Source organism: Mustela putorius, unplaced genomic scaffold, assembly GCF_011764305.1.
Source record: "Mustela putorius furo isolate JIRA1106 unplaced genomic scaffold, ASM1176430v1.1 tig00000174_pilon_pilon_pilon, whole genome shotgun sequence".
Taxonomy (NCBI): Eukaryota; Metazoa; Chordata; class Mammalia; order Carnivora; family Mustelidae; genus Mustela; species Mustela putorius.
This window is the reverse complement of record NW_025421304.1, coordinates 30,877,928-30,892,455: the sequence shown is the minus strand read 5'-3', so window position 1 is coordinate 30,892,455 and position 14,528 is coordinate 30,877,928. Positions and strand designations below refer to the sequence as shown.

The following is a 14,528-nucleotide window of genomic DNA, read 5'->3' as shown; positions in this document are numbered from 1 at the left end:
CCACTGAGCAGGGAGCCCAACATGGGGCTCGATCCCAGGACCCTGGGATCACGATCTGAGCCAAAGGCAGATGCTTTAACCCACGGAGCGACCCAGGCACCCTGGGAAATCTATTTTTAACAACTATTCCAGGTAGTTTAAGTGCAGTTGGTCCACAAACTGTATTTTGAAAAATTGTAAGTTTACCCTTCAAGACTCTTTTGTTTTCATTTGTGCCTCTATATGAGCTATCTCTGCTACCTCACCTCCCATTTACTCAATTTTCTTCAGTCTGGCTTCCAGCATCCAAACTGCCCTATTCATATGATGATCATGGCCCTCAGAATCCTATCTCCTGCCCCAATCTTCCCTTGGTTCTAATCGCATATCTAATTGTCTGCTAGATGGATCCAAAAGATGTCCCCAACCACCTCAATTTCCAGTATCAGACTAGAAAGAAAATTATCTTTATTTGCAAACTACAAGATCTTGTATATAAAAAACCCTAAGTGAGCCACAAAAAAGATAATTAGAACCAATATGTGAGTTCAGCAAAGCTACAGGATACAAATTTTTTTTTTAAGATTTTATTTATTTATTTGACAGATCACAAGTAGGCAGAGAGGCAGGCAGAGAGAGAGCCAGGGAAACAGGCTCCCCGCTGAGCAGAGAGCCCCATGTGGGGCTCGATCCCAGGACCCTGGGATCATGACCTGAGCTGAAGGCAGAGGCTTTAACGCATTGAGCCACCCAGGTGCCCCCCAATTTTTTTATATATATATATATTTAGGATTTATTTATTTTGGGGCGCGCTTGGGTGACTCAGTCAGTTAAGTGTCTGCCTTCAGCTCAGGTCATGATCCCAAGCTTCTGGGATCAAGGCCTGCATCAGGCTCTCTGCTCAGCAGGGAGTCCTCTTCTTCCTCTCCCTCTGCCTTCCCCCTCATGCTCCATCTCTGTCTCTCTTTCAAATAAATAAAATCTTTTTTTTTTTTAAGATTTTATTTATTTATTTGACAGACAGAGATCACAAGTAGGCAGAGAGGTAGGCAGAGAGAGAGGGAAAGGAAGTAGGTTCCCCACTGGGCAGAGAGCCGGACTTGGGCCTCGATCCCAGGACCCTGAGACCATGACCTGAGCTGAAGGCAGAGGCTTAACCCACTGAGCCACCCAGGCGCCCCACAAAAAAATAAGTTCCTTAAAAAAAAAAAAAAAGATTTACTCTTATTTGAGAGCAAGAGAGAAAGAAAACACACAAGAGGGGGAGGTAAAGGGCAGAGGGAGTAAAGTCCTCAAGCAGACTCCCTGCTGAGCAGAAAACCCAGTGCAGAGATTCATCCCGGGACACTGAGCTCATGACCTGAGCAGAAATCAAGAGTCAGACGCTTAACCAACTGAACCACCCAGGCACCCCAGATACAAAAACTTTTAAAAAATCAACTGTATTTCCATGCATAAGGAATAAATAATTCAAAATAAAATTAGGAAACTTACTACATCTAAGATAACATCAAAAAGAGTAAAATGAAAATAGTATAGTGAAAACTACAAAACATAGTTGAAAGAAGTTGCAGACCTGGGGCACCTGGGGGGCTCGGTGGGTTGAGCCTCTGCCTTTGGCTCAGGTCATGATCTCAGGGTCCTGGGATAGAGCCCAACATCGGGCTCTCTGCTCAGCAGGGAGCCTGCTTCCCCCCCCCCTCCACCTGCTTCTCTGCCTACTTGTGATCCCTCTGTCAGATAAATAAATAAAATCTTTAAAAAAAAAAAAGAAGAAGAAGTTGCAGACCTAAGTAAATGGACAACATTCAGTGTTCATGGATTAGAAGATATAATATTGTTAAGATGAAAAAAACTCCTGAAACTGATCAACAGCCATGTAATCTCTACCAAAATTCCAGCTGCCTTCATGGCAGAAACTGACACATTAATTCTAAAATTCACATAGAGAAGTACGGTAGACTCAGAATAGACAAAACAATTTTAAAACAAATTTTAAAACAAAATTAGAGAACTCACATTCCCTAATTTCAAGACTCAACTGTGGAGTATGGAATATGGAGTTGGCATATACAGTATAGTACTTAGGGCACCTGGCTGGCTCAGTTGGTATAGTATCTGATTCTTGATCTTGGAGTCATGTGTTCGAGCACCACACTGGGTGTAGATATTACTTTAAAAAAAAAAAAGCACAGTACTGACGTAAGAACAGACATAAAGCAATGGAACAGAGTTCATAAATAAACCTCTACATTTATGGACATTTGATTTCTGAGCAGGGTGTCAAGATAACCCCATGGGGAAAGAAGAGTCTTGTCAACAAATGGTGCTGAACAATTAGAAAGCCACAGGCAAAAGAATAAAGTCAGATCCCTTACCTCATATCATATACAAAAATTAATTCAAAATGGATTACAGGCCTAAATGTAAGACCTAAAACTATAAAACTCCTAGAAGAAAACAGTGGAATAGATCTTGTGGTCTTAAGTCAGGCAAAGGTTTCTTAGGCATCAACACAAAAAGTAAAAGTGACATGGGATGCCAGTCGTTGAAGCATCTGCCTTTGGCTCAAGTCATGACCCCGAGCCTTGGGATCCAGTCCGGAGTGGGGCTCCCTGCGCAATGGGGAGTCTGCTTCTCCCTCGGCCCACAGCCCAATCTCGTGCTCCTGTTCTCTCTCTCACACTCTCAATCTCTCAAATAAATAAAAACCTTTAAAAAATAAAGTGACAAAAAAGAAAATATAGAAAAATGGTCTTCATCAAAAGTAAAAAACTGTCATGCTTCAACAGACACCATCAAGAAAGTAAAAAGATGACTCACCAGCTAGGAGAGAATAGTTGCAAATCATGAACATATTTAGAGACTTGTATCCAGAATAAAGAACTGCTACAATTCAGCAATAAAGACAAATAGCACAATTAAAAAATGGGCAAAGAATCTGAATAGATATTACTTCACAGAAGATATATAAAAGCCAGCAAGCACATGAAAAGATGCTCCATCTCATCGTGACCAGAGAGATGCAAATCAAAACCACAATGAGATAGCGGTTCACATCCACTAGGATGACTATAATCGGAAAAGACAAACACTAGAAAGCACTGGCAAAGATGTAAACCAGCGCCACGATCACGAAATGGTGCAGTCAATGTGGAAAGCAGTCTGATAGTTCCTCAAAAGTTTAAACAGAGACCCACCACACGTTCCAGCAGTTCCGCTCTTACATCTATATCCAAGAGAACTGAAAACACATGTCCACACAAGAACTCATACACACATGCTTGTTCAGAGTAGCATCATCCGTAAGAGCCAAAAGGTAGAAACAACCAAAACACCCAGCAGCTGAGCAATGCATAAACCAAAGGTGGCACTGTCTGTCTACACAATGGAACACTGTTCGGCCATAAAAAGAAATGAAGTACGGATACCTACAACAACATGGATGAGCTCTGAAAACACTAGGCTGAGTATAGGAAGCCAGCCACAGAAGGCCAAGAATGTATGATTCCACTTACAGGAGCTGTTCATAACAGGAAAGTCCATAAGGAGAGAACGGAGATCTGTGGTTGCTAGGTGCTGTGGGAGTGGGGAATGGAGAATGATGCTAATAGATACAGGGTCCTGTTTTACAGTGATGAACACATTCTAAAATTAGACTGTGGTTATGGCTGGATACTTCTCCGAATATACTAGAAGGCACTGAATTGTACACTTTTAGAGCATGAATGTTATGAGATATGAATTATACCTCAATAAAACTGCTATTTTTTAAAAAAAATCTCACTATTCTCCCCAAACATGCCAATGGCTTCTATATCCCCCACCCTGGTTAACAGTATCACCTACTACAAAGTTGGCTAAATTATGTAAAAATGGGACTTCATGATCGTTATCATGTTTTCAAATTGGCTAATAGTCTTTTTAAAAGTTTACATAAAAAAGATGTTATATCAATTGATATATAATTCTGAGTCTGTTCTTACTTGGCTTTATTTCTTTATATTTTATTACAGATAAATCTATCTACCACCACTCTCGTTATGTTTTGGATAAGTCATTTACATATGAAATAACATGCTGTTTTATTAATTTTGGAGTGTTTGCTAGACATTCAGTCTCTGATCTGAAGTGATTATAAAAAAAGAAAAAAAAAATGAGGAGTGCCTGGGTGGATTAGTTGGTTTGAGTGTCCTACTATTGATCTCAACTCAAGCCTTAATCTCAGAGTTTTGAGTTCAAGGCCACACTGGGTTCTATGCTGGGGGTGGAGACTACTTAAAAAACAAAAAAACAAAACAAAACAAAAAAACAAGAATGAGAAAGTTCTAGTAAGTACTCAGAATGTGTAACAGTCCGAATTAAAAAATAGTTTTACAATCTCAAAAGCCAAGGTTCTATGTGGAAAATTACAGATAATTTTAACTTCCTTATATTTATACATCTAAATGTTCTGTAAAGAAAATGTAATGTTTTTATAATTTTAAAAAGTTGCTTAAAAAAACAATCAAGGGCAACCCTGTAGCAATGAGTTCCTCTCATATAATATAATATATAATATAATCTCTAAATATCATTTTTCATTAAAATGAACCAGGAGTCCTTAGAAAAAGAGTTTATTCCTGGTCTGAGTCAGACAATGAAAAGATGAGCTTAGGACATCTTGTTGTGCCAAAACTTAATGGAAAATCCAGAATGCTATCATAAACTCCTAGGGTCATGCTGAAAGGACAGAAGCCAACGTAAAGAGCTCCCACTAGCTGAAATGGGACAAAACGAGCAACAAAAAGAGTAATGCCTGTAATGAGTCAAAACAAATACATAGAAGCCCTGAACTCACAATGATAGACAAAAAGAATCATACAGACTGTTAATATAAACTGAAAAACAAAACAACAGAGTTTCTAGAAAATAATAAAGGTAAATTTAGACTGTTCAATTGGACTATATTAAAATGAAGTAATCAAAAGACACCTTAAGGTTCTGGTTCTGAGTAAGATGAAGAAGGCGCACTCCACCCTGTCTTTCCCACTAAATGCACCTATAAGACCTAGACAGAATGCACGGAGCAGCTATACAAGGAAGCCGAAAAGTAAAGAGCAGCAGGCAGATTAGGGAAGAAGAACACAATCTAAATGACCACCCAAGCAGTGGCAAGTTTCTCATTGTTTCCTCCTGTGACATCTTCCAGCCCAGGACTCGAGAAGGCCCAAGATCAGAGGCAGGTGCTGGTGTGGACAGAGAGCTCTAGGAAATGCCCTCAGGTCCTATCTTAAGGAGGAGAAAAGGGGTCTCCTCACACTCAGAGAGAGTGGAAGAAATTCCTCATCCCTTTCCCTCTTTTCATTTTCTTAAGTTCCAGCCCCCCAAAGTGGGGACACAGGCACCTAAAACTCTGAGGGGTGTGACTTCCTCTCTGGTTGGAAGATCTGCAAGCCCACGGTGAAACCTGTTGAATTTCTGGTCTCCCTGTCCCACTGGGAGTCCTGCAGTATGGATGCCCTTGCAGGACGTGTCAGGACGTGTCCAACAGGGCAGGTTAAGTAAAACCCCAGGAAATAGCAAAGAGGAAGGAGATCTGGAAAATGACCCCCCTAAAGTTGTCTATGAACTCCAGGCTCACCCTTGAGGTATACAAATGTGAATGTGATCCCAAGCAGCAGGCCAAAATCTCTGACAACTGAACTAAGGGATGGAGCGAAAGGGGGAGAAGAAACAGCTCAATGCTGAAAAATGGTTTGAAGAAATACAGGAAAACTCCTCGAGGGAGAAAGATTATAGTGAAACTTATGGATTCAAGAAGTTCAGTGAACCCCAAACAAACCCAACGAAATTCTAGCTCAGATACTATATAATCAAAGTGCTGAAAATTAAAGACAAAGTCTCAAGAGAAGCTGGAGAAAATGGAAGTACTATTTATACCGGAACAACAGTTCAAATGATGGCATGAAGTGTGAGCGGGAGGAGCTCTCTGTACTAGCCCTCCAACTGCTCTGAAAATCCGAAGTTAGCTCCAAAAAAAATAGTTAAACCAAAAAATATTGGCAGATATGTAAGAAGGTGAAAATGAAATATTTACTTACATTCAAAGATCAAAATAGGAAACCTCACAACAAATTTCAAATTTGCAACAGGCTCTCATACCACACAAAAAACTTCTATTTGAAGTATTTAGCTAGAAAACTTGGCAAAGCAGTGGTGGCTAAAGTAAGTCCACCATCTGGTTTCATGATCCCAAATAAATCTTACATCTTCAGGCCTTAGCTTCCTGATATTAAGGCCAAGGAGTTGGACTGGGTGTTCTCACTGATGGATCCCTCATCCTCCTCTAAACTCTCTGTCCAACAACTGAACAGCGGAGTATCTTAGAAGTTAAAAAGATGAAATTAAAAAGCAGACAGATGTATCTGCTTCCTGGCTCTGCTATTTGACTGGGACATATGACAGTCTCTCAGGAATAATCACATCTACCTAGAAGGTTTTAAGGGTTACATGAGACAAGATATACAGAGTGCTCAGCACTTGAGAAAGCACTTGGCACACAGCAAGGGTATAAAACCAAAGCTAGTTATTATAATGAAAATTCTGCCTGCGTTAAGCCTCCTTTCCCCACGTTTAAGAATTCTTTCCGGGTATCGTGACAATTTCCACAGTTTTAACATCCCCACCTACCCTACCCCCAGATCTGTATGTCCTAAGCTCTAGTTTCACATTGTCAACTACCTGTCAGACATCTTACCACCACTTAAAATGAAACATTCCCAAAACCAAGCCATCACCATCCCTATGAAGCAGCTCCTTCTCACAACTCAAGCCCTGACATTCTGAAGTAACCCCGGCTTAAAACCTCAGTGTCAGCTTCAGTTCTTAGGTTCTCTTCCTCACTTCCCCTTTTCAGTCAGCCATCAACTCTCACCGATTATCCCTTCAAAAAGTCTCTCGTTTGAACAATTCCTTCCCATTCTCCACTCCAGACCCCTATTAATTCACATCTGAATTATTCTCCACACTGGGGCCAGATTCACCTTCTCTGGCTCACTTGGATCCTCTCCCTTCCTGCTATCATCTGCCAAATGAAGACTAAACTCCTGATACTGCCCTCAACACCCAGAACAATCTGGAATCGAATTCTCTGTGATTCACAGGAAATATACTGAGGTGTCTACCATCCCAAGTCCTCCTTTTCCTTTCTGCTTAATGAAATGCTGTGCATTTTTAGAGAACCAACTCAAATACTACTTCTTCACAAAGGCTTCTCTGATTCCAGAGATGTCCCTGATTTTTCAGAGAAGAACAGTGATATGGTACTTCCCTACCAACTATCAAAATGTGTTATACAAGCATATTATTTAAAATAATTTTTAAATTAATTTTTAATTTAAATTATTTTAAAATAATTTTGGCATTAGCACAAGACAAATTGGTCAGCTCTATCATGTCCAAAAACAGAGTCCAAAAATAGAACACTGCCTTTATAAGAACTTAAGAATAATAAAGATGATACTTCAAATCAGTAGGAAAAGGATGATGTATTCCATAAATGTTGTTAGGACAAAACACTATCTACCTATAGAGAAAAAGTAAAGCTAGATCCCTATCTTATGCATACTTCAAAAATCTAGAGTACTGAAAATACAGAATGCCTTTATGACCTAGGTTAAGGAATATAAATGCATTAAAGGAAAAGACTCACCAAATCTGACTAAATAAAACTTCTGCACAAACAAACAAATAAAAAAACAAAAAAACTTCTGTACAATTAAAAACAATAAACAGGGACACTTTGGTGGCTCAGTGGGTTAAGCCTCTGCCTTCCGCTCAGGTCATGATCTCAGGGTCCTGGGACTGAGTCCCAAATCATGCTCCCTGCTCAGCGGGGAGTCTGCTTCTCCCTCTCCCACTACTCTCTCATGCTCTCTCTCTCTCAAGTAAATAAATAAAAAATCTTAAAAAAAAAATCAACAACATTCCAGGATGCCTGGGTTGTTCAGTTGGTTAAGTCTCCGACTCTTGCTTTCAGCTCAGTTCATGGGCTCATGGGTCCTGAGATGGAACCCACGTCCGGCTCCACCCTCAGGAGGGGGTCTGCTTGAGATTCTCTCCCTCTGCCCTCTCCCCACTTGCATGTGTGCTCTCTCTCTCTCAAATCTTTAAAAAAAGAGTAACAACAACAAAAAACTCTCTATCATCCTTACACAATTATGTTTATGATTATGCACATCTTAGTCATAGTTTATATGCATATTTCACATTTGTAATCACTGTGTCCATATATTTTTCCTCTGTAAAAAATGTAGTTTTAGGGGTGTCTGGGTGGCTCAGTGTTAAGTTAAAGCCTCTGCCTTCGGCTCCGGTCATGATCCCAGGGTCCTAGGATGGAGACGCGCATTGGGCTCTCTGTTCAGCACGGAGCCTGCTTCCTCCTCTCTGTCTCTGCCTGCCTCTTTGCCTGCCTGTGATCTCTGTCTGTCAAATAAATAAAAATAAAAAATCTTTTTAAAAAACTTGTGAAATCAAAACTTTTTTTTTAAAGATTATTTATTTATTTATTTGACAGAGATCACAAGTAGGCAGAGAGGCAGGCAGAGGCAGAGAGGAGGAAGCAAGCTCACTGCGAGCAGAGAGCCCAATGCAGGGCTCGATCCCAGGACCCTGAGATCATGACCTGAGCCGAAGGCAGAGGCTTTAACCCAGTGAGCCATCCAGGCGCCCCTACAGTCTCATTATTTATTGCATTTCAGTGTCTTACAATCACCTCCCAGGTCCATTCACTGCTATCAACTTGGTGTATATCTGTTCAGAATTTTCTAACTTATATTCATACCTAATACGTATTTGTAGAAATATATTTTGTGTACGTAAGTGGTATTATTTGCTGTGGTCTTAATGCTTTTTCACTCAACCATATGTTTTGGAGATCTTTCCTTAGCTGTCTTCTATATGCAGTTCTCTAAGTTGCACAGTATTGAATATCATGTATTATAATTTATATAACCATTTTGCTAGTGATAGACCTTTACAGTATTTCCAGTTTTGACTATTGCCAACAGCATTACAGTAAAATCGCTTCCTTTGTGCCCCTGTATTTCCTCAGAGTAGATGTGTAAACATGAAATTAATGGGTCATAGAATATTTGCATTTAAAATAATGCAGAACAAATGTATAGCCCATCAGTATATCAAAGTACCCCTTTACCCACAATTTCACCTTTTAATATTATTAGCATTTGTAAGTTTTACTAATGTGATAAATAAAATGATGGTGTCTTTGTTATCATTTTCGTTTCCCTTAGTACTACTAGTATGGTTGAATGTTGCTTCGATTTTTATTGGATCTTTAGATTTCTTCTTCTTTGAATAACCCATTGATATTTCTGTGTAAATTTTTGTCTTATTTTCATATTGAACCAAAGAATATGTACATGTATTCTAAGTATACATCCTTTGCATACTGTATTTGTAAAAAACATGTTTTCTCAGCCTGTAACTTGCCCTTAAATTTTATTTTTATTTTATTTTTTTAAAGATTTTATTTATTTGACAGGGAGAGAGAGCACAAGCAGGGGAGTGGCAGGCAGAGGGAGAGGAAGAGGGAGAAGCTGGCTCCCGGCTAAGGACCCGATCCCAGGACCCTGGGATCATGACCTAAGCTAAAGGCAGGCACTTAACTGACTGAGCCACCCAGGTGCCCTGGGACAAAGATTAACTTTAACAATAATACCTGATGTTGGCAAAGTTACAAAGAAACGAGCATTCTCAAAGTCTACTGATGAAAGCACATATCGGTATTGTCTGTGTAATTTAGGAATATTTTGAAAAATTAAAAAAAAATATATATATATGTACTAACTCAAAAATTGTATTTGTAGGGTGCCTGGATGGCTTAGTCATTAAGCGTCTGCCTTCGGCTCAGGTCATGATCCCGTCGTCCCGAGATCAAGCCCCATATTGGGCTCCCTGCTCAGCGGGGGAGCCTGCTTCTCTCGCTCCCTCTCCCCCACTGTGTTCCCTCTCTCACTGTGTCTCTCTCTGTCAAGTAAACAAAATCTTAAAAAAAAAAATCATATTTATAGCAATTACATCCTTGTCCCTCCACCCTAGAGATCAGCCACTCTCCTGACTTTAGAACCATTTCCTCGCTTTCTTCATATTTTTGCCACTTATATATGCATCCTGGATCAGTTATAGCAGGTTAAACTACTGCAACGAAAAGAATATAATGGCGCAAACACAAAAGAAATGTAATCCCCTTAGGGTAGACACGGCAGGTTTCTGAGGTCAACACTATCAAGAAACTTAGGCTGATGACAGCTCTGCCATTTCAACACATGACTTCTAATACTGCTTTGATGAATGCCATCCTAGCCCATGGAAGAAGACAAGGGCACTAACCAGATACAGAGGGACACCTGGGTGGCTCAGTCAGTTAAGTGTCTGCCTTTGGCTCAAGTCATGATCCCAGGATCCTGGGATTGAAACCTACCATCGGGCTCCCACTCAGGAGGGGAGTGGGATACTGCCTGCTCTTGCTCTCTCTCTCTGACAAATAAACAAAATCTTCAAAAAAGGAACCAGGTACAGAAGCAGCACAACAATTCCACTCCATACCAGGGAAGAAAACTGAGTCACATGTGTGCAAACCTAACTGCAAAAAAGGCTGGGAAGTGACATGTAGCTGGGCAGTCATGTGCCAACTGTAACTCTATTATTATGGAAGGAAAGAACAAATTTTGATGGACAGATGGTAATACTGCCATACATCTGTAAACAATATGGCTGAATTTTGTCTGGTTTTGAACTTTAAATGAATGGAAACATACTATGTGATTCTTCTGTATCTGGCTTCATTTTTTTATGCTTATGCTCTTTGGAAAAAACTGTCTTGGGGTGCCTGGATGGCTCAGTGGGTTAAGCCTCTGCCTTCGGCTCAGGTCATGATCTCAGGGTCCTGGGATCGAGTCCCGCATCGGGCTCTCTGCTCAGCAGGGAGCCTGCCTCCCCCTCTCTCTCTGCCTGTCTCTCTGCCTATTTGTGATCTCTCTCTGTGCGTCAAATAAATAAAAAACTTTAAAAGAAAAAAAGGAAGAAAGAAAGAAAATGTTCAGGCTGGGACTTATACTACCTGAGCCACAGAGTCCCAGAATTACAACTTCACTAGTAAATCATACCTTCTAGACTCCTTTTCCTCATATACAAATAAAGAGTTCATTAATGTGCTTTCTTAATCTCTGTGACTGATCATGCTACCTACTCATCTTTAGTCAATTATGTTATTTCCACAGCTTTTATCATGAATTTGCACTGAGCCAGTCATTCCACTAACTCACTTTTCCCCAGAACTCCCTTTCCAGCAACACTACTAATGAACATTTGCATAATGGCTGCTTGGGGTACGGGGTACCTTTTAGATCCAGCAAGCACAGCAACAATAACTGGTTTGAACTTAGGCCTTTATGACCCTGGCCTCATTAACATTATATGCTAACTAAGCTAAATCACCAAAGATACTCTATATAAAATATTTAAAGCTGATTACTAAGCTATTTGCTTCTAAGAGAATATTTCAGATATTTTTTTCTTCTCCTATCAGTGGTTGTCTCGGGATTCAGGAACTGAGTGGATGGAGGAACAAGGTGAGAGGGAAGCATACTTTTTGTGATCATTTTAAGAGAGGTCCACAAATTCTTTGGAGAGTTCTCTCTCCAAAAGGTGGGGCCTAATTTCCCTCTCTAGAGGATAGGCTGTATAGGGTGGCTCACTTCGACTAAACAGAAAGTGGTAATAATGTAGGTGACTTATGAAGCTCGATCATAAAAAATACTGAGGCCTCCGTGTGTGTGTGTGTGTGTGTGTGCATGCGCGTGCACACGTGTGCATGTCTGTCTCATCACTGACAGAAGCTAGTTGCCTAATCAGGAAGACACTCAGGCAGCCTTAGAAAGAGGTCTATAAAGTCAAAAACTGAGACATCCTATGAAAGCTGGGTACCAACTACTGAGACCCACCAGCAGCCGTTTGAGTGAGTCATGCTAGAAGCAATTCTCTCAGCCCCAGTCAAGCCATTGGATGACTATACCTTCAACCAAAAGACTGATTACAATTTCATGCAACCCAAACCAGAACCATCCAACTAAATTACTCCCAGATTGGGGCGCCTGGGTGGCTCAGTGGGTTAAAGCCTCTGCCTTCAGCTCAGGTCATGATCTCAGACTCCTGGGATCGAGCCCCACATCGGGCTCTCTGCACAGCGAGGAGCCTGCTTCCTTCTCTCTCTCTGCCTGCCTTTCTGCCTACTTGTGATCTCTCTGTCAAAAATAAAATCTTTTAATAAGTAAATAAATTACTCCCAGATTTTTGACACACACAAACTATATAATAAATACTTATTATCATTTTAAGTCACAAGTGTTTGTTTTTTTAATTAATTTATTTATTTTAGTAATCTCCACACCCAGTGTGAGCTACATGGTCTACCAAATGAGCCACCCAGGCGCCCCCTAAGTTACTAAGCTGCTCTTTTTCTAAGATTTTATTTATTTATTTTAGAGAAAGAGTACATGACTCAGGGGAGGGGCAGAGGGAGAGGAAGAGAATCTCAAGCTGACTCCACACTGAGCCTGGAGCCCCATGCAGGGCTGGATCTCACAACCCTGAGATCATGGCCTGAGCCAAAACCAAGATTTGGACACTTAACCAACTGAGCCACCTGGGCACTCCCGTAAGTTACTAAATTTTGAGGTACTTCATTACACAGACAAGAGATAATTAATACATATATATATATATATATATATATGTATGTATACATATATTTTTACTTTTGGTTTTGGTGCCATTTATACATATTTTCTAGTTTCAAAAATAATTAGCTTTAAAAACCTCTTTCCCAAACATAATTTTCTCACTCAAATTATACTAGCTTCTCAGGGTGAGATTGAGCCCTGTGTCGGGTTCTGTGCTAGGCATGGAGCCTGCTTAGAATATTCTCTCTGCCTCTCCCTCTTCCCACCACACCCCTCCTTTAAAAAAAAAAGGAATTAAAGAGGAAAATTCTTTAGATTAATTTGAAGAGCACAGCCCATTTAAACCTATAAAACTTGGGTTAAATTAATAGAGGCCGGGCGCCTGGGTGGCTCAGTGGGTTAAGCCGCTGCCTTTGGCTCAGGTCATGATCTCGGGGTCCTGGGATCGAGGCCCGCATCGGGCTCTCTGCTCAGCAGGGAGCCTGCTTCCCTCTCTCTCTCTGCCTGCCTCTCTGTCTACTTGTGATCTCTCTCTGTCAAATAAATAAATAAAATCTTTAAAAAAAAAAAAAAATTAATAGAGGCCATTTTTGGAAATGTTCTCTGTTAAAGACCCCCTCCCCTCAAAAACACAGTAAGAACTACAAACTGGTACTCTTTTAGACTCCAATAGAGGGGCACCTGGGTGGCTCAGTGGGTTAAAGCCTCTGCCTTCAGCTCGGGTCATGATCCCAAGGTCCTGGGATTGAGCCCCGAGTCGGGCTGTCTGCTCAGCAGGGAGCCTGCTTCCCCCTCTCTCTGCCTGCCTCTCTGCCTACTTGTGATCTGTCAAATAAATAAAATCTTTAAAAAAAAAAAATAGACTCCACTAGAAATATTATCTTAAGGGTATATGAAGATCCTGGGCATGCTATCATGCTCATCAGGTGCTGGCAAAAGGTTACTGTATTAGGGCCAATACTCCTGCAATATACAACTGGGTGCAATGCAATCTCAGTGGTTCAAAAGGAGCTCGCTGACACTTTCAGGCTCAACTCTCACCCTAGAATAAAACACATAAACAGAACTCATGTTCAACCACAATCACAAAAGGAACATGTTACTGATCCAAGTTGTTCTCTTTTTTAACCCAAGTTTTATAGGTTTAAATGGGCTGTGCTCTTCAAATTAATCTAAAGAATTTTCCTCTTTAATTCCTTTTTTTTTAAAGGAGGGGTGTGGTGGGAAGAGGGAGAGGCAGAGAGAATATTCTAAGCAGGCTCCATGCCTAGCACAGAACCCGACACAGGGCTCAATCTCACCCTGAGATCATGGCCTGAGCCAAAAATCAAGAGATGGACCCAGGCATCCCATGGATTTTTCCTATTCAATTTCAATCTAGCAACTATTTTCCTTTCATGAACTAGCAATGAAGATAAAGCAATTAAAATAAAATAAAACAAAACAAACTTTTAAGGAATATGTCACAAAATAGTGTTATGATAAAAAATTAAACATAAAATCTTTTGTGAAGTGCATTAAATAAAGCTGTCTTGTGACATTATGTCACAAGAGTTGTATTATGAAGTATACAGAGGGGCACCTGGCTGGCTCAGTCAGTAGACCATGACACTCTTGATCTCAAGTGGTAAGTTCAAGCCCACACTGGGTATAGAGATTACTTAAAAATAAATACCAACCAAAAAAAAACCAAAAAAACCAACAAAAAAAAACGAAGTATAGAGAAATTTAATCAACACTTTCAGGAATGAGAGCAGGGAATTTTAGTAAATAACTTTGCCTACTATATACTAATCATTCAGTTAT

The 14,528-nt window shown here is 40.4% G+C and overlaps 1 protein-coding gene across 3 annotated transcripts in view; it reads right to left on the bottom strand.

Annotated features, from left to right (window-relative positions):
- Nucleotides 1-14,528, bottom strand: part of PHLPP2 (PH domain and leucine rich repeat protein phosphatase 2) — a 76,051-nt gene that overhangs the window by 41,338 nt on the left and 20,185 nt on the right. The window lies entirely within an intron of this gene.